The following is a 21,214-nucleotide window of genomic DNA, read 5'->3' on the forward strand; positions in this document are numbered from 1 at the left end:
ATGTGTGATATATAGGGTGATTTGAGTTATTCCGTTCCCAGCAAAGAAAAGGAACTCTTCAGTCACCTATTTACTGCTGGGTAAAGATGGTGATCCAGTAGGATACCACCATGGATCCAGCTAGCACCCAGCAACCTTTGTGGAATACAATGCCCCCAAATGAAGTGTTTTTGAGTAATAATGCAGTTTGAAATGCAGAAATTAAAAAAAAAATGTTCTTTAGGAGTTTGAGACAGTTTTATTATGCTAAGGGACTGAAGGTTTTATAAGAAGAGTTGTAGTACTTCCATCATATGGCCAGTGGGCTCTACCCTCTAAGTAGGTAGGCACTGAATGAATTAATATTTCCTGGAACAAGACTTGGTCCCCGAATGCTTCAGAAGATGGCTGTTTTAACTGAAACAATGAGTTTCAGATATCCCAATTAACAAGAGAGCTGAGATTAAAGCTCATTTATAAAATCTTAAAATATTTAAGTCTAAGCTGCAAACAACTCATTTTCATAGACAGAGTAGAAGCAAAGATCTATCAGGGAGCCAGCTTTGATCCCAGGCTAACTCTGGTGACTTGCGCCTTTGTAAAACCAGTGCAACAGCAGGGTACATGAGAGTCAGAGCCTGTACTTCAATCAAACTTTTTTTTTTTTTTGAAAGAAGAAAAATTACACATAGGAATTACATGAGTTTTGATGAGAGATGCGTTCTTGCTTTACTGCCTCTTCTCTCACAAACGGCATGAATAGCCTTGTATAAGTCCTATTTTCTCCCTTCAGTTTTGGAGAGATCCTTCCCATGTATAAACCTCAGAAGTAGCCTGAGAGCACTGAAACTTACCCTTTAGGTGGGTCAGATTTGGGCCCACACATTTTCCTGAGACTTTGCCAGGTATAATGGCTAGTAACTGGACTAGGCAGAACTTCACCAAGTTTATATGGGCCAGCTGATATATTCATGCTGGCTATGGGCTTAAATATTAAAACCTATATGGGTATGGTATGATTTGTAAAATATTACTATTTTTTTCCAGCTTTTTTCTGGCCTGAGATTTGCACTGAGGACCCTTTATATCTGGATCTCCCATTAATTTTCATGTTCTTCCTACAGACCCAGACTCACAATCTTTGGCATATTCACACGGCTTCAGTGAAACTGGGTTTCACAAAGACTGTAAAATCAGTCTCTAAGAGCCTACTATGTCCTATTATTTCTAGATAGGTTTTGCACTCTTTTCTTTTTGTTCATAAGCAGAGTTCTGTAAAACAAATTATTTAGCATTCCAAATACTAGAGTGACTTTTAAGCAGTATCTTGCCTTCAGACGTGTTTTCTTGGATGCTCAGTTGGTTACCTCAGCATATTTAGGAGGATTTAAGATAACATTCTACCAAAACTACGAATTGAAAGGCAGTGATTTGCTTATACTCATCAAAACCTCCTGACCATCAGCATTATTTTATATATGGCTACTTAAAATGAGACAAATTCTGGGAAGTTATTTTCCACCTCTACTTTCTGATTGTACAGAGGTCTAGTGTTCTGGCAGCTGTACCCAGCTCTCTGAAAAATGTTGCCCTTGCTTTTGTCTTAGACTTTCTAGGACTGGATGAACTCAAAGTATGGTAGTCATTATTTCCAGCTGAAATATGTTTGTGTCTCATCAACTCTGTTTCATCTGTAAAATTCTGCCTACCATCCTTTACTTAGTGAGACTTCACCCTCTTTCCCTTGTGCACTTGATCCCATTTTTTAAAGTTTGTCAAGTTCCATAAGTTGATGGAGAGGAGAGGAAAGAAGGAAGGAGACACCTTGGTCAAAACCAGTGAGCAAGTAATTTAAAGCCCCTTCTATCATTTCAAGCCTATTCCTTCACCTGAGGTACCACACACTCTTGAAGTGAATATTGATTTCTGCCTTCTCCAAATTACACACCATATATTACTTTCCACTACTCGCTCTGTCCCTAGGATGTCCTTGCACCTATCTCCCTGTGTGGATCCAGGTTTCAATGGGCTTAGAGACAGCACAGTGTAAGAGGTTTGGAAGGACCTTACTGACTGAAACACTGTGCAGTTCCTTTTCCAAGGAGTAGTCTGCAGCCAGACTGCTACAGAAAGAGTCTAGCAGAACAAGGAGGGACATCCTTCACCACATGCACACGGGATCCAAACTCCAGAATCACCTAGGTGACTCTGAGACCTGCATATTTCAACCTTCAATTATCAAGTCAATTCCCAGCAATTTTATCAAATTCCTATCTGTTTTCCATTATACCTTTGGACTTAACACTCTGTGGCAATGTGTTCCACAGTTTTGTAGTAAAGATAAATATTGTAATATTCAGACTCTTGGGTAGTTTAACTGTTAGTTTAACTATTCTTCCTTTCTTCTCCCACACAAACAATTTGAAAACTTTCACTGTAAGGTTTTTACAAATATAATTCCAAAGCATTATCTTCACCTATTTATGTGTCATTGAAACAAGTCTTTTTTTGATCCCCTTCAATGTACAAATTAAAAAGAATTTCTTTGTGTTAAATGCTGTAGGAAAAAAATATTTTAAAACTTTTTTAAGCAACTTAAAATGGGAAAAATCCAAAGACAATAATGCAATGTATTGGAGGACACATCTGTTTCCCTGGACTCTAATCCAAGTGTCTGATTCAGATCCTGTTATCCCCTTGGCAGAGAGAAGCTGCAACAATGGTTGTATGGAAATACCTGACTGTGTGGCGGTCCCACACACTTCAAGCAGTTATACATGTAAGATCCAAGTTCACATGACATCAACACAAACCAACAGCTTTCAAGAGTTAGTCTAAAAATGAAAGGTTTATGTAAGAGCCAAACAGTGATGCATAGGAAACAATGAAATAGTAAATAACTCCTTTTATTGCATTTCTAACTCTGATATCTGCCATACCTTCTGTTCTTCATTATTGGAATAAATCTATTACAAAAAGAAGAACACTGCCTGCTGACTTTAAGATTGCATGAGAAAAGAAGGTAGGTGAAATTATGTTCTCAGAACTTGATAGTGGCAAATTAGTCAAAGTTGCATTAAGTCTCAAAATAGAAAATTTACCTTGGGAACAATTTATACAAAATTCTAGGCTTAATTTCTGCACAATTCTAGGTTTAAAACCACCCTAATTTTCTCAGCTTTTAGGATTTTTTTATGTGTTGTGTGTATTCTGACCTTTAGAACTTTCCTTCCTTTTTTGATTTCTTGGTCTTTGTGCAATGCTGAAATGTAAGAGGTTTTAGATAAGGACAGGAATTTCTCTGTTTGCTGTAAGTAGCCTGCACTGCATTTTTGCTGACAGGACACTCCTTTACCTTAGCATATTGACTGTCTTTACACCATTTATTCATGTATATGTGTTCATATTTTCTGGTCATCCTCTGAATCTAGATTTTTATGCTTCATAAAGTCAATGAGAGCTTTGCCATTGACTACAGGGAGAACAAAGTCAAATTTTAATTCCATTTTCCTTCTAATCTATTTGATCTTTTCAGTTTCCCCTCACACTGTCACATCAAATCTTCCCAGCCTTCCTATTACTTTCATCGTAGCCCTGTTGCAATTAGCTACTGCTGTGATTAGAAGTAAAAAAATCTTAATTTATATCTTGTGGGATCTCAGTAATCCAACTCCAACTGCTTTTATGGAAGTATTGTCACTTTGCTTTTGTTTTCTATCTCTGTCTGAACCCCTTTACAAGATATTCTGTTCTTCCATTATCATAATTTTAAAGAAAAGAAGGTCATATTGTTGATCCAAAGTTTTCCCAAGTTTCTCAAGTTAGCAAATCAAACTGAAACAAATCCACTGTATCAGGCTTACATCTTCTCTACTGTTTTAGAAACAGGACTGTTTCTTGAATATTTACACACACACATTTGATGGCTAAAAGTCACAAGTAACACAAATAACTAAATCAACTAAGTTAATTTACAATTATGTATTAACTAAACTAACCTTGGAGAATGGACTCCTGCCACCAAATATACAGTGGCAACAAGAAATTGTGACAGAACAAAACTGTCCTCTAATTTCAGTGTACAGGGAAATATCAAGGAGTGCATTACAATCTCCTGTGCACAAAGATGTGCATAAAGCTTTTGTCTTTAGACTGCACAAATGTTTTCCATTTCAAAATTTAGAAAATATGTATAATGCTGACTTGCAGCAGGATGTAATGAAGTGCTTGAATTATAGTAGAATCATTTTCCTTATCACTAGCTACAGAGTTAGTCCATTTGTTGGTTACCAGCAGGTCCAATCATGTTAAATCCCTGTGTATTAATGGATCTGTAGTTCACAGAAATTCAGATTTCTTCTTTTCTACCCCCTCAATGATTAGTGTGGATTTAACACCTAGGAAAACATTCTGAGCTTTACATCAGTTTGTCTCAAAGGGTAGCATGGCACAAAATATGGGCAGTAAAAATTTCCTGGCCATTTTGAATAGGATGTAATTTACAGAAACATTATGCAACTTACTGAAGTTTTTTTCTCTAGTTTTGCTCTCAAAGAGAGCAAATACAGTAAAAGAGGTAATAAGCAGCATCTGTTTGGCAGTTCTGCCCACAGCTCTCTTCGTGGTGACAAACAACATCTGACAAACCTGTGAATGATGGTACTGTGGTTGTGTACTAGTGCTGGTTGCAGCCATGGGATGAAACGAGTGGGAGCATGAAGCATGAGCCCTGGGAAATGGGACAAAACTGTAATGATAAATCCACTACAGAGAAGAATTTGAAAGTATGCATGTAACTAAATATATTTTTATTCAAACCCCAGATGTTGTTCGGTGTGTTCCAAGATTACAGCATGTTACAGACTCATTGACTTGGCCTCCACCCAGAGCCTGAGACAGCAATGTCTGAGTGCTGTTACAGCTAATCATTGACTTGATTTCTCCTAACAGGTATTTGTTCCAGCTATAGTTCTTAAAAGTTCTATGGCTGTGATTTATTATCACAAGTTTTGGATCAAAAAATAAACAAACCACCAACAAAAGCATAATATGAGTTCATTCCTTCCAGGGGAAAGGAGAGCTGGTTTTCCTTCTCATTTCTACAATAGCTTGGTGATGGGAAGCCCACTGCATCTGAAACCTATCTTCTCCCTCTTCTATTGAAAGCCCTCCTCAAAAAAAAAATACCTTATCTACCATGCAAACCCTTATTCAGAATATTTTCTTATCTTTTGTTTGAAGCAGGTTTATCACCAAGAATAAAATTCATCAAACTAGAGAGTAAGAGGCAAAGTATGATGAAAAAAAGTAAAGGAGAGGAATTAGAGAGAACCAAAAGAAGCTGACCCACTAGGACACTCTCAGGAAGGATGCCTATTCTGTACCTCCTGTAAGGAGAGTTTATTTAGTTTACATGAAACAGGTTTGGAATTACCATAATGTAAGCATAAAATTGTCTCCAAGCTCCTCATCACTGTAAAAGCCAAGGAACTTGTGGGCAAAAATGAAAGCAAAATGTTATTCTTATTAGGAAAATATAAAATAAAGCAGTGACAACTACAAAACTCAGATGCACTCTGCTAAAACATTGACAGCAAGTTCAGGACCATCAGTTTGGGTTTAAGTACAAGATAAATCAGGAAATTGCTGATTATGAGACACTTGTAAATAGAAATACAAAGACCAGCTGGCAGGCCACCAAAAATCCCATTCACCTCTTCACATTGTATTTTTTCAATTTATTTTCATTTATTGATTACATCTTCATGGACAGCTCCAATTGAGAGATTAAAACTGCAAAAGGGAAGTGGAAGTATAGGAAAGGAGCAGCACACTGATAAATGCATTTTTATGGAAGGCAATAAACCTTTATTTGGAAGTGTTAGAATGAGAAGAAATGCAATGAGTTACTGGTAAGGGAAATGGAAAGAGTTCTTAGGAGACAATAGAGTCAAAGGGTGTGTAAACACTTCAAATGCATCCCCAAAGTAGAAAAACTGTTTCTGTCTAATCTCCCTTTACATCTCACTCTGTCATAGTTGTAGTATCTTCCCACAACCACCTCTGAAAAAAAAGCTTCTACATCCAGCCTAATTCCACCTTTCTGCAGTTAAAGTCTACAATTAATTTTTTCTACTCTCTGTGTTTACAGAGGACGAATCTCTTTGCTCTTTTGTACCAGGATTTTCAGCAGGGGAACACTGTGATCATGTCTGTTGGCAGTCTTCATTTCTAGGAGCTGAACAGTCTCACTTCGGGGTTTCTTCATGAATCATATTTCCCTGACCTTGTTCTTGCTCCACTCCTCTGGACCTTCTCCAAAGGTCCTCAGATGGCGTAGTGTCTGAAATGAGACAAAGGATGAGAGCAAAAGTTTTTTTGATGCTGAGTGGAAAGATGAGGGATCATGGATATTTAAATCATTGGGTCCCTCTCTCAAAAAGTCTCCAAATATTTGAAGTTCACTCATTACAATTTATGACAGCAAATTCAAAGGATGAATATAGAAAGCATTTATATGCATATATATGTTGTCTCTGATACACAAGATACAACTGTTCTGTTTTATGTCTGAATCAAGCAAAGAAATCATAACAGAATGAGTCCCAGCAATCACAATGAATTCCCTAATAGAGTGGGATTTTTTCCCTGTCATGTAGGAATTTACTAAAAGATTGTTTAACAGACTTTTAAAAAAGTCTAATTGATGTTACCACACAAAAACTCAGCATGTTTGCATGAACTTTGCCAAGCCTGAATAGAACTACTAGTCCATAAAACGAGTTCAGCCATTCAATGGAGGCCAGTTTAGGACTATACACAGAGAAGTGTTGCCATGCATGTAGATGTAAAGCAACAGAGTCCGCTATCACTGCTGCCTGTTAACCTTGCAGTCTACTTTTCTCTGCTACCTATTTATTATTTAGATGATCTGTGCAGTCTTCCCTGTGGATTTCAGAAAAGTCTTTGTGACTTCTACCTCCTTAGAGAGTTGTTTCCCAGTGTTTTCTCCTCACACGTTGTGACTTGCTCTATTCTCATATTTGTTCATTTCAGAGACACAAATTTTCTGGTTTGCCAATTTTTATGAAGAGTGAAACATGAAAACCTTTTCTAAGCTAACTGCCCATTCTTTGGGGGGGAGGGGAAACAACCAACGAAAAGCCACCACAGAACAGTCATTGCATCATATATCAAATGGTTTTGATTTTAGCATGGTAACATCATCACTGTCACTTATTAGAGAAGGGAAATTTAAAATTAAAACACAAAAAACAGTGTTAACCCAAACCATCCTTGAAATAAAGCTTTCTTGTACTGAGTACAATTCCCCTACCAATACATTTTAGGCGGTACTAAGTGCAGTTAAAGTATTTTCACCTAAATTTAAATTAAAGTTCTCACTGCTGGAGAACTTCTAAGTGTGTGTCCATCCCACATCAGCACAGCACTCAATTCTAAATATGTGTTTGAGTTTGAGTTTGCACTTCTTCGTCAAAGAAGCGATTAACTCATGCACATGTTTAAACTGAGGCTCAGTCCTGGTCCTTCACAGAATAAAAATGTGAAAATTTACAGGCTCAAACAAAGCCCACAGAGTTTTAGTAGAAAACAAGAAACCTCTGTCTTGTTTTCCACCTTAGTCCTAAAAAGGTGGAAAGAGAATGATAGCTGACAAACCCTTTTTTCCAAATTTTATTTTTCTTGTTTCCAGTGTAGATGTGCTACTGTTTCAGCTACTATCAAATCCATTGTTTTCCATTGTGCCCGTGTTAAGTGCTAAAGTGGGAGTAGTTAAAGGAAGCACTTCAGTTTCCATAAAAGTGAAAGTTCCCAGAGGCAGATATTATCAGTGAGGTCTGTTAGGGACTGATGTTACAAACTAGTGAGATCTGTGTCATCTCTTGAAGTTGGACTCACAGAATAGCAGTATATCATAGTCAATTTATTCTTTTAACATCCTCTGAGATTCATGAGAAGTTTTCTAAGTAATGAATGAATTGAAGATTATTTCCAGGACAGTGGAAAACAAAATAGCATACTCCCACTACCAAATGAACATATTTCTCTCTTCATCATGTGTATATCTGACTATGTGAGGATGTGTCTGAATATAAACTATAAAATTCTGGTTTTTTAAGAAAAAGTTTTTGTGAGCCAAGGAATCAGATATGCAGAGGAATCTTTATCTTCTTTTCTTCTTTTTTTTTTTTTTGCCTTATTCTTAGATGACATGAAGAAGCAAAATGTAGGTGTTGTTTAATTATAACTTTTAATAATAACTTCTAATAAGTTTAAAATGTTCTTTTAGATAAGGTTTGCTGCTCAGCTGCAGAGCAGGTAGGTTCTTCCACACTCACAGACCAATCCTTTCCGCAACATCCAGCCCTTAACTGGGTGTCAGTCTCTCTTAATGACTGAGATCTGAATGTATAATCCAAGCTCAGTTGATCCTTGGTTTCCTTCACTATTAACCCCTTCAGTTTCAAGAAGAGGTGATGGCTTTTAAATTTGTACCATTGATCTTCAGGGCCAGGGGAGCTAATCAAACTCATTGCACTTCTCATAACCTATTCTCATTGGAAAGTTGAAACCAAGTCTTTTTGCTGTAAATTGCTGTCTAACAATATACAAATAAATAGATATATAAATAACTGATTTGTTCAGGTCCTCCAGTTAAATCATTAACTTGCCTTAATTTAATTTGCATGCTATTTTTCAGACTTGTCTTGATGAACTTCATCACAGACAGGAATTAAAATGTATTGTTGGCAGAAGAGGAAAAAATAGAGCCACTCAAAAGAGCCACTTTTTTTTTGAGCCACTCAAAAAAAAAAAAAAAAAGGGAAAAAGCTTGAAATTTTATATCTGCAAGATATGGCTCGTTCTCATAGAGTGCTTAATCCAGTCAAAATAAGAGGAGGTCCTGAAAGTTTATTACCACTAAATGTTCTTTAAAAGCATGGGTTTATTACATCAAGAGACAGAAGAGGTGGAGATTAAATGAGATATCTGATCTCCTGAGTCTCTGGAGTCAAAAGGAAATGCCCTCATCCCATCAAGCACTACCAGCAAAATACATGCACACAGAAAAAGAGGTTTTTTATTCTTGAGGTAAATATAGCTGAAGTTTTGTCTTCATTGTTCAAAATGTGTGGGATTTTATAGCTTAATGCTAGACAAACTCAATATGTGACTGAAATAACCTTAGAGAAGGATACATATTGAGGGCTGAATTCAGACTGCTCTGTGAAAGTACATCTGTTTTATATGAGACACACAATCTGTCTCATTCCAACCTGCATTTCTGGGTCACTTGAGACATTTAAACTGCACTTATAATTAACAGCTATTTTTAAACAACGAAAAACTAGAGCACTGGTAAGGTACAAAAGCATTAAAATTGCCCCAGTTTTGCTTTTCAATAGGACACACCACTGCAATATGCTTCAAGATCAAAGAGAGCTCAGAAAAAAGAGACAGGCTGATCAGTGGGGATAAATTGTTCCCATTATGATGGTGTAAGAATAGGGTTCTTTCAATTGAAACAATTTAATAACCACATTCATTACATTGGTGTCCACTTGGTTTTATCTGAGCAGTTTTTACATAACTGGAAGAAAGTTCAATTGCGCTTATTCTCTAGAAATTAAGATGTGCAGGGTTTGACATTCAGAAATTAGGCACTAATAGTCAGCAAAGCAGTTGTCTTGAGATTCCCCCTGGATATAGCTGGGTCTGCGTACCACTAATTATGTCAAATGCAAATGTATTCTCTAAAAGACACACCAAAAAATTTAATTAGCTCATTTCCAGACAGCTAAGGTTATATCAGAGCGATGACAGCTATCAGAACACCATCTTTTCCATGTTTAGAACATCACTTTCGCAAAAGCAGAAGCCAAGTAGATGCAACACTACTGTTTGTAAACTTTTTTCTCCATCATCAACAGCAGAAGCACTTTTAAGGGCCAGTCTTTCACCATCCTAACGAAAGAAACCAATTTTCAGGGTTTCTATAGCTTTTTATAGGGAACAAGAGAGTCACTGAGAGATTTCCTTCTTCCTCTAGTACTGACTTAAGCAGTTGACACCTGTGTTTCAGCAAAGAGAAGAATTCCTCACCAGATGCCTTGGCAGAGGAAGATTGAATTCGTCAGTTCTCAGTTGTATGGCAGTGTGCAAAGCATGAGGTGAAGTGCCATTTGACTTGAAATACGGTGGGGGTATTAAGCACAAATGCTCCTGAGAAGAACTAAATCCAGAGCTTGTGGACCATATATAAAACCCACCATACCCACTTCTATCTGCTAGTCTTGCTGGTAAAGGGAATATAGGAGCATAGACATTTCCCAGTGTACGTGGGATCCTTCCTTGTTTTCTTGCTGCCGCCAAACCAGTGAGGAGTAAAGGTCTGTTGAAGTGCACATCATGTGGCAACTGCATAATAGCAGCATTTCTTCCCTCACCCTCTGTCTCCTTCTTTTTTATCAGAAGACAAAATGTAAAAACTATGAAGTTATCCTTGCCTCAGTGAAAGCTTTTAAATGGATGACTTTTCCAGAAGCAACTGTTCTTCTCTTACTTGGCTATTTCCCCAGATGGGATTTGCAGTATAAAGCCATACATGGATCTGATATTGAAGAAAGGAAATAGACTTGTACAAATCACTGGAAAAATAATATGCCATATAGATCAATAAATAAAACCTAGTTCCAAAAAAATCAAGCTCCAGAATTCTAGACCAATTAAGATGTTATTTACTGCGTATATGATTGCTAGTTTGATGCTCTCTTTATTCATTTTTACACTATAGCATTTGTTTTGTTGAAAGATGTATAACTGATTTGTAAATAGAAAATGATATAGATAGATTTTATGCCTCATAAAACTGTTAATCTGTGCTCCATATTAAATATATGTCGTACTATTTCTCTGTACTTAGACACAGCTCTAGTATAATTAAAATAAGGTATGCTGGCTTCATTTTTTCAGTAAGTCATTTCCAAGCATAGAGCTCAAATAACAGTGCAACTGCAGCATGAAATGTGGTTATAATAGCCTGAACCACATTTCCTGAAACTAAAACATGGAAGATAATAGTGTGAAGGTACAAATTAAATGCAGATAAAACAGATTCCCCATTGTTGGTGATCCCTGGATTAGATTTCAGTGAGAAAAATAGCTGTAATATTTAACTTCATTAAATAGTAATCATTGATGTTTTATCAGTTCCATTTTCAGAGTTTGTATATGAATTATTGCACAGGAATTTGAGAAAGCCAAACCTCCACCTTTGACATCCTGAATGAACCTATTCTGTAGTAAACAATATCACCTAACAATATAATATCATACCTAACAATATTTAGCATCTAACACAGAAACAGTTTGAAACACAGTTGTGATAAAAAAAGGCATACTTTGGTTATGGATATGCTTTTCATTGCTACCACTTGACTCTCTAATTGCATCCTAACTTAGACCCTCTCTTAAGTTGAATAATAGGTGCACTGCTGCAGTTGCACCTATTAAATTTTTTTAATTTTAAAATTATTTAATAATTTAATTAGCTTGATAAGACCACACCTTTATAAGTGTGCAAAACTTCTTCTAAGATCTAGCAAAACTTAATAACTAACCAAGTTCATAAATTAGTATAAAACCAGAATTAATTTATTTAAAAGTCCATGTGAAGTTTTTGCTTCATTTTAATGAAATAAATATAAAATAAGTTAGGTTAATGGATACACATATTAGACATTGTCAGCACTACAATATTGGAGAAATACACCAGGATGTTTTAGAAAGTTACTCCTCTTTCTTCGATAGCTCATTTAGAACAACTTACATTAGTAGGTACTTACTGCATCACAGAAAAAAATGATGTGATAAATTTGTAGCGTAGCTTGCAACTGTGAGTAGTTTGATGTACAGTTGCCAAATACACCTAAGGGAATTTAGAGAGCCCTGTGTCACAGATCTATGTCCTTATATTTGAAGGGGCAATTTTTTCCCTCTAGCCTTTCAAATGGAGTTACACAACAAAAACAACCTACAAGTTGCACTTTTCCTACTTACAGTTGTTTTGACAGAACAAATCACTGTTTGATTTCTTCTGGTTCCTGCAATTTTCCTTTTTATGTTGTGGCTATCTCACATCTATGAAATTTTGAAATCTAAATTTGACCTGTTGCTCAAGGTCTAACACATAGACTCAATTCCCATGTTAGTAGGCCACAGATGAATCTTACAAGTATGTGTTTCACCCTCAGCCAAACTGGTGCCAAAACACATAAAGTACTGCAAGGTCTTGTTAAAGTGAAGGGAACACTCTTAGAAGCGATTAAGAGAAAATCTTTCCACACTCCCTTTCTTTCCCTTTTCTTGGAGTGCTAAAGATCATAGATCATTAGGAAGCTACTAAATTATCCAGTTTCACATTTCCACTGACAGAGAAGGAATTAGGTCCAACATGTGCTGGCCTTGGTGTAATCAGAGCACTTGAGACATCTGACTCAGTTCATCTGATTATTTAGTGTGGACTTTGGTAACTGAGAACAGGCAGTGAGTGGTAAATCCCCTTGCACTTCTCTTTGACGCTGCTCACATCATGCTGTCTTCAGGAGCAGAGGAACAGACGCCTTCCCAGCTTTAGGTTAGGTCACATAGAACAGAGCTTTTCACATGAGCATGGTGCAATGTGACTGTGATTATAAGCTTTGACTGACTATGAGATGTGACCAGATGTTAGCAAGGGTCCACTCTCTCTTCTCTTTAAAGGTGGTGTGGAATTCACAATGCAAAAATATCTGTTTGAAGTGCCTCTAAAATACAGTAAGACTTTTATTTTTGCCTTTCATCTGTAAAGAACAGATAATACTATCATCTGAGGCAGGTAGATGGCATACAGAATGATAAATAAAAGCTACTCCTGAAATATCAAGCACTGGCATTCCAGGACATTAAAGATATTATTTGTTGCTCAAGTAATTGTTAGCTAGAGCTTCTGTCTGACTTGTAAACCTACTGCAAGACCTTCCCAAGAAAATCACCGTATCAATGACACCATTGTAATTCATATGAAGAAAATTCCCCACAGAGAGATGAAAGCATGTGAATCCTACCCTCTGTGAAAGCAGAAGAAAATGGCTGTGTTCAAACAAACAGGGTGTTCTTCTCCCTGTGGAAATGTATCTCAGCAGTCCTGATGCCAGCCAAGATGATAAAGGTTTGGTCTACCCTAGGGATGTGTAGCTCAGTCTTCTTGTCAGTTTGCTGTCAAAAGTTTCTCATGCACCAGAACAGGTCACAAACAACTTTAATGATAGGAATCTACTAAATCACATGGATTGTAAACATCTGTTTTCCTCCTCTACCCAACTCAGTTTCTGACAGCTCTTGTGGGGCTGGTTACACTCCAGAGCTGCCACAATGATATCCAACCCACTGTCAAATGACTCCCAAACAGTCAATGGCAGAGGAGTGTTTGTCCCAGGTGTCAAAAAAAGGAGTATGCCCAGTAGAATCAAGGTTAGGTGACATGAGAAGACTTCAGAGGTGCTGCTCACCACTGCAGGGAGAAAATTCCTGTAGTCAAAGCTCAACTGGAGTTGCAGCTGGCCAGAAATGTTGGGGACAATAAAAGGAGTTTTTTCAAATATATTAATGGCAATAGGCAGCGGTCATCTCACCAACAGGGACAGAGACAAGGTAGAGGTGTTTAACACTTTCTTTGCCTCCCTCTTCAACTGATGGTGGATGAAGGGGGTCTCAGTGCCCTGAGCTGGAGGACCATGACTGCAAGAAAGACCTAGTCCCAGTGGACCCTGAAAATATGTGGGATCTGCTGATCTAGCTGGATCCCTAAAAATCTATGGGGCCTGATGGGATTGATCTAAGAATCCTCAAAAAGCTGGCTGATGTGAATAGCAAAACCTCTCTCAGTGATTTTTGAGCAGTCTTGGGCATCCAAAGAGGTCCCAGTTGAATGGAAGCTGGCAAACATTGTCCCAGTTTTCAGGAGGATCAAGGAGGACTCCAGAAGCTACAGGCCTATTAGTCTCACTTCAGTGTCTAGTAAAGTTATGGAGAAGATTATTTGGGGAATTATTCTATGGACAAACTGTCCAGTACACAGTTGGATAAACACATAAAGTGATGGGTGAGCAATTGGCTCCCAGGTTGAGCACCAAGAGTAATAGTGAATGGGGTGACATCACACTGGTCACCTGTCACTAGTGAGTCACCTACCCTGATTCCACAGGGCTCCATCTTGGGCTCTGTGCTCTTCAACATCTTCATTAATGACTTGAATGGAGGACTGGAAGAGATACTAAGCAAGACTGCAGATGACACAAAACTGAGAGGAGCTCAGGGAGGCCCTGCAGAGAGACCTTGACAAATTAAAGGACTGGACAATCACCAGCTATATGAAGTTCAACAAGGGAAAGTGCCAGATTCTGCACCTGGAATGGGGCAACCCTGGATGTGTGAACAGGTTGGGGAACGAGATGCTGGAAAACAGGTCTGTGGAAAGGGACCTGTGGAGGACCAGGAATCAGAATGGGAATGGTTCCAGGTGTGGAAAAAGATATACAGCAATTGAAAGGACTTTATTATAATAAAACTTCACAGTTATTATGTGGGTTTAAATATGTACATTGTATGATACCCCTACAGTTGTAATTCCCGGGCATGTCCCAGCATGTCTCGAGGTGCCTGTTCCCTGCTTCCCTGCTCCTCCCTCTGATTGGCTGAAAAAGCTGCAGAGAGGAGAGAGCTACCATTTGTCCTTTCCTCCCCCAGTTCCTCCCCAGTTCCTCCCTCTTCCCCTGAGTCCCTACTCCTGTTCATTTCCCTGGCTGTCTGTCTCATGCTCCACCCCATTTTCTGGTGCATTCCACACCAGAGCTTTTATAAACCCCCGCACACCCTCATTAAACAGCTGTTGCACCTCAAACCTCGCTCAGACCCTTTTGTGCGGTGTTGCCACCCTACACCCCTCCCCCCATGGACCATGGCAGGACCTGGGAGTCCTGGTCAATGGCCGGTTGAATATGAGTCAGCAGTGCCCTGGCAGCTAGGAGAGCCAACCATGTCCTGGGGGCATCAGGCAAAGCATCAGCAGCTGGTCGAGGGAGGGGGTTGTTCCGCTCTGCTCTGCACTGGGGTGACCTCACCTTGAATATTGTGGCAGTTTGGGGCACCACAATATAGGAAAGTTATTAAGCTGTTAGAGAGTGTCCAAAGGAGGGTAACAAAGATGGTGAAGGGCCTTGAGGGGAAGCCTTATGAAGAGCGGCTGAGATCACTTTGTGTGTTCAGTCTGGAGAAGGGGAAACTCAGGAGAGGCCTCATTGCAGTCCACAGCTTCCTTGTGAGGGGAAGAGAAGGGGCACACACTGATCTCTTCTCTGTGGTGACCAGTGACAGGACTTGAGGAAAGGCCTGAACTTGTGTCAGGGGAGGCTTAGGCTGGATCTTATAAGAAGGTTCTTCCCCCAGAGTGTGGTTGGGTGCTGGAACAGGCTCCCCAGGTAAGCAGTCCCAGCACCAAGCCTGACAGAGTTCAAGAAGCATTTGGATGATACTCTCAGGCACATGGTGTGACTGTTGGGGATGGTCGTGTGCAGGGCTAAGGGTTGGACTTGATGATCCTTGTGGGTTTCTTTCAACTCAGCATATTCTGTGATCCTGTGATTGAGTCTCAGAGAAACTGCCCTAACATTTCTTGCAATGGATGTGTCCGCACATCTTGTGTGAACTAAGGTGTTGGTCTTTCCCAGATTCCAGTATACCCAGCCAACTTCAAGTTTCAAGAGGTAGGTTCTGATGTTTCTTCTTTCTTTTACTCATTCACCTCTTCCTTTTGTAACATAGAATGTACTGTGCCTTTTTATTGCCAGTTTTATAGAGTGGTTTTGACAGCCTATTGTGGTAGGTTGTGTTCATGGATTTTTTTTATTTAGCAGCAATCACACTTTTTTTTTTCTATAGTTGGTGCAATTGGTTACAGAAATATGGGGGGGCTGCTTATTCTTTTTTACCACCCTTTAAAAATAAACAGATCTCCATGCTTATGACGTAGCAAGTTCTTGAGTGAATTCAAACTTGATCTTGCACTTTACAGCAGCTAATAGCGTAAGGCTGAAACCAGTCTTTTTGCTGAGAGTGGAACTTGACTTGGCTGAAAGAGGAAGAGGAGGTGAAGGGACCATGGGCAAAACCAGTGATTCAGAAATGATCCAGAAACAAACAGAAAAACACATTGGCAACTTTTCGTGGCTAGGCTTCGCAAATGAAGATTTGGGAAGGGCTCTACCCACATTTGCTACAAGTGCACTGGTGGCTAAAGAGGCCAATACGAGACAGGCACGTCCGGTTGCAAAAGGCACAGCAGAAAGACTCCTTAGGTGGTATCAGCAAGACACGATTCTTTCTGCATTGTCTTTTCTCCTCAAGAGTGATCCTGTGTTTATTCTCAAAAGCATTAACAGCATTATAGATGGTGTGTCTCCAGACCTCCCGATTTGAGGCCAGAGTAGACCAGTTATGTTGATCAGTATGGCCAAGGATGAGATGTTGTTTCAGGGAGTCCTTGTATCTTCTCTTCGGGGCTCCTCTCTTGCAGCAGCCGGAGGCAAGTTCACCATAAAGCAAGATCTTAGAGCGGCGGTAGTCCTTCATCCTGGAGACGTGCCCTGCCCAGCACAGCTGTGTTCTCAGCAACATGGCCTCAATACTCATTAACTGCTGCCTGTTCTAGAACAGAGGTATTAGTCACAAAATCTGACCAGTGGATGTTTAGGATTATATGGAGACAGCATTGATGGAAGCATTCTAAGAGTCATAGGTGGTGGCAGTAGATGACCCATGATTCATATCCCTATAAAAGAGCAGACAGTACTATGGCTCTGTAAACACTGATCTTTGTACTTTTCTTCAGGTGTTTATTTCACCAGACTCTTTTATGGAGTTTTCCAAAAGCTCTATATGCCTTTGCTAACCTGTTGTCTATCTGTCCATCAATCTTACCGTCCAAGGAGAGGAGGCTACCCAGGTAATTAAACTGCTGGACTGATTTGAGCTCTGATTGGCCAATGGTGATATGGGGATGATGGAAGACTTCCTGAGGTGCAGGTTGATAGAGAACTTCTGTCTTCTTTAAGCTGGCTTCCAGCCCAAAGAGCTCAGCAGCCTCTCTAAAGCAGGATGTTAAACGCTGCAGAGCTCCTTCTGTGTGGGCGACAAGGGCATCGTTGTCAGCATAAAGCAGCTTCCGAACAAGATGGTTTAAGGTCTTAGTCTGGGCCTTCAGTCGCCTTAGGTTGAATAGGCTTTCATCAGTACGGTATCTTCATCATCAAGGTCTACCATGGCCCTTTGGAGCATCATGCTGAAGAAGATTGTGAATAGGGTTGGTGCAAGAACGCAGCCTTGTTTCACACTATTGGTAATTAGAAAGGGCTCAGAAAGTGGCAAGTTACATTGGTATTAATAAATCAATAGGATGGGAAAGAAGCTGCCCCATCCATCATTTGAATATATCTGACCACTGTGAGGTACAGTGCAGAGAGTTTCTTACTCTGCTTCTAGGTTTACAACCTTTTCCATTCCCTTAGTAATTCAGCTGCAATTAGCTAATGAGTTCAAAACTTACTCAGACATGTACACAGCCTTTCTGTCATGAAAAAAACTCTCTTTCTTGGAAGGGTAGAACAAAGCAACAAAAAATAATCTTGATGTAGTGCCTTAATTTTTATATGGAGCTGTGGCAGTAATAGAGGCAGGCTGCATGTCCAGCTCTTAAAAATGTGATTACATCAACTAGACTCAAATTCACTGGTAAAAGATCTTGGTTTAAAAGTCTGTGACTGAATTTTGAACTTGTGGCAAATAACTGTGTTATCACATCCTAAAAAGCAAGGAAAGCCAGCCTAAGTCACTTGACAGTATACAAAAGACTAGCTAAAAGAAAAGTTTGTAATTTTTTATTGTAGTTTTTCTTCATGTTTTACTTCTTCCTATCAAAGGTCACGAGTATTTCAGAACAAGGCTTTTTGACATTATTTCTAGGAGAACCATACTGGTGCAGACTTGCGCCTCATTATCGTGATACATAGCTCTGCTGAATGTGAGGAACTTTGGTGTTTAGATTGTTACCAACTCAGGGACAGAGGTTGTGAATAGAAATGGTTTTTTCACTACACAGTGTCAGCTTTGATGTTGCAGCTGTTCAGGTTTTGGTTTATTTCTCTATGATACTTAATATTTTTAAATTATAATTTCAAGACAGTCTCATCTACCTAAATCTAGATTATGATGCCTTAAATAATGTCAATTGCCATTAACGTTCTTCTTTTTGTTCAGTCATGGTGTTGCAAAACATTCACAAGCCTTCTCTAAAGGGGAAAAGGTTTAACAACGACAACAAATCCCCAAAAAAGGTTGAATGCAGCTTTCCATTGACCATAGTTCCTGACGACTTATAACGGAAGTGTTTTTCTGGGAATAAGGATAGAAAACAGCTAGCCCAACAGTGCAGAACCGAAAGATTGGCTGCTCGTATGAGACAGGATTAAAATAATAATGTTCTCTTGTATTTTAGAGCTTTGAGATGTCCAAACTGTAGACTTCAGTGTGGGATGAAGTATAGCCAAGCTAGTTTTCAGTAGAATAATGAATGAACCAACTGCTTCCCACCCATAGCTTGTTGGTAGGGTCTTTACTCCACATGGGACCACAGGAAGGAATACTCAGAGTTTGTCTGCACCTCAGCTTAGACCCTTTCAAGCTTGTGTACCTCTGGAACAAACTGCAGTCTCCTGTAAATTATGTGTGCATTTACCTGCAAGAGAAAAAACAGTCATTTTAGAAAACAAGAAAAATGAAACAACTCCTGGGCAAAAAGTTGAACCTTGGTGAACAAACAAAAAAGCAGTGGAACAAGCATCAAGTCTTTGGTCACAAAAAATTGGCTGTTGTGTTTTCATTTGTCACAAATAAACCTGTCATACCTAAAACTCACTCTCTTCTTATCTTTTTCTGTTTTACATAGGTATTTCCCCAACAAGGAAAGACCTTCACTCCAGAATTCTGTACATGTTTGAAAATATTTCTTTCCATTTGGGTCAAAATTATGTATAAATAATCAGAGGACAAAGAAATCCTGTTCCCATATACTTACACTCATGGCAAATATATGACAGTAATTAACTGTGCTGAAATACATGACTGCAGTCAAACAGCCTCCTGTCCTGGCCTTCCACTTAGGTGTTTTTGCATCTCCCCAGAGCAGAGCAGAAGAGGTCTTATCCATTCTTTTTCATTTCAGACCTCCTGCTGCTACCCTTGAGTTTAGATGCAGCTCTGAATTTCCTATCAAACCCCTCTTCAGGCCAAGAAGAGGAAAGAACTGGGATTTGTAGAGTGGAGAAGACTTATTCTGTAAATATGGGAGGGCAATGTAGACAATCCTAATGATACATTTCCACCTCCTTCCAGCAGACCTTTCCTACTCCTGTTGCAGCACCTACTTGTTGACCACGCAGAAAACAAAAAACAATGAAGAGTGAATGTATATGATTGAAAAGTGTCATTAGAATTAAGATCAGGTCACTCCTTTCTTCCTTTAATTGCTTTACCTGTGTTATCAGTCTTGTACAAAATGAGCATTCACTTCTAGTCTGTCCCTCCCTGCTTTGCTTTCTGGAGCAAGATACACTTTTACCTTGTACAGTGGGTGTTTTCAAGCTTCACCATCCAAAATATTTAGTATCTAGAAATCTGATGGCCTTCATCCTACTCTACCTTTCAGTAGCCCAATCGAAAGAAATTTATATGTTAGATACATATTAATGGGAAAGAAGCGAAACTTAATTACACCCAATGACCCTTAGTATAGATTAGATTGAAAACGTCCTCAGGCACATGGTGTGAATCTTGGGGTATCTTGTGCAGGGCCAGGAGTTGGACTCGATGGCCCTGATGTGTGCCTTCCAACTCAGCATGTTCTATGATTCTATGATTATTAAAGTGTAGTTAAGTTTTGCAGTGATACTAACATAAATTTGAGCAATATATTTCTAAAACCCTCTCCTTTTTCTCCAGTTTTATGTACTTTGCCATGCCAAGGCTTTAAACAGAGTGCTAGGGAGCATGACACCACTCCAGTAAAGCTTTCAGTTGTAAAAAAGCCCACTACTTTAACCATGGAGTATCCAGGTCTGCCAGTGCCTGTCTGCTTAAAACTTAATATATATAGGCAGTGCCAAAACACTTAACATCTTGCAAAATGGAGCTGTAGCTCAGTTGTTAGGGAGGTGTCTTAATACAGTTGATCAGTCATAGATTTGCCAGTCCTACACGCACTGGCAGCACGCCATCCTACATGCATTTCTTGGTACATCCTAGGAGACAGCTCATCTGGCATGCTGCTGTGCATTCACTATTGCCTGCGGTGATTGTGGAAAGCTTATACCTTTAGGAAAGGTTATACTTTTCCAATGGGATGGTGCTAAGACCACGAATTATTGTCTAGGTGTCCTGTGGACGGAAGTTACTGAGTATCTAGCCAACAATCTCCAGGGTTGATGGCATTGGGCTGTCTGTCTCAGAATGGGTATTAAAAACTCCAAAGACTTGTGTCAATTTCTTTTCCTGACATATAATACTAAGGCTTTTAACAGAACTAGATACAGCTAATACTGAACAAATTATACCAGGTGGGTCATTGCATAGGTGTTGCCACTGTGTGCGTGTTGTGTAGGTACACCCACATATTGTACCTACTGTATCTGTAATTGTACTGTAATATAAATTTTATCTTACCAGTGCTCATTTTAGGCAGAAACACTGGTTAAGTTACATGGCAGATGTGGGGTTTACCCCACTAGGTTGTTTAAAATGCTGAGATTAACTCACGTATATGCTGCTTTTTTACTACAATTACAGACTCCTGGTATTAGCAGTTTTGAATCATTAGTTGCCACAGTTAACAGATAGATATCTATTATTTAAGTTAACACTCATAAATTTCTCCTTTTCAGAGTACTTCAAAACAAATTTCAGTTTTATAAGCTTTTATGAGTAATTTAAGAATTGTTTTCAATAGAACATTTTATATACACCATTCTATAAGAAAGTTGTTTAAGAGTATGGGAAAAATGTGGTACAAGAGAAATGCAAATCTGCGTAAGCCTCATTGTGATTTAACCCTTTTAGAACTGAGAGT

At 39.0% G+C, this 21,214-nt stretch overlaps 1 long non-coding RNA gene across 4 annotated transcripts in view; it reads right to left on the bottom strand.

Annotated features, from left to right (window-relative positions):
• Nucleotides 1-4,566: 4,566 nt before the first annotated feature.
• LOC113953580 overlaps nt 4,567-21,214 on the bottom strand; it is a 49,318-nt gene continuing 32,670 nt past the window's right edge. For 3 of the 4 annotated variants that reach the window (XR_003529928.1, XR_003529927.1, XR_003529925.1), the window contains one exon: nt 17,455-18,829. This is a non-coding gene — a long non-coding RNA (uncharacterized LOC113953580). Of the gene's footprint in view, nt 6,323-17,454; nt 18,830-21,214 lie in introns of those variants that run through there. The other variant, XR_003529926.1, reaches the window with a different exon arrangement.

The sequence above is a fragment of the Corapipo altera genome, unplaced genomic scaffold (genome assembly GCF_003945725.1).
Source record: "Corapipo altera isolate COAL_440 unplaced genomic scaffold, ASM394572v1 61281, whole genome shotgun sequence".
Lineage (NCBI taxonomy): Eukaryota > Metazoa > Chordata > Aves > Passeriformes > Pipridae > Corapipo > Corapipo altera.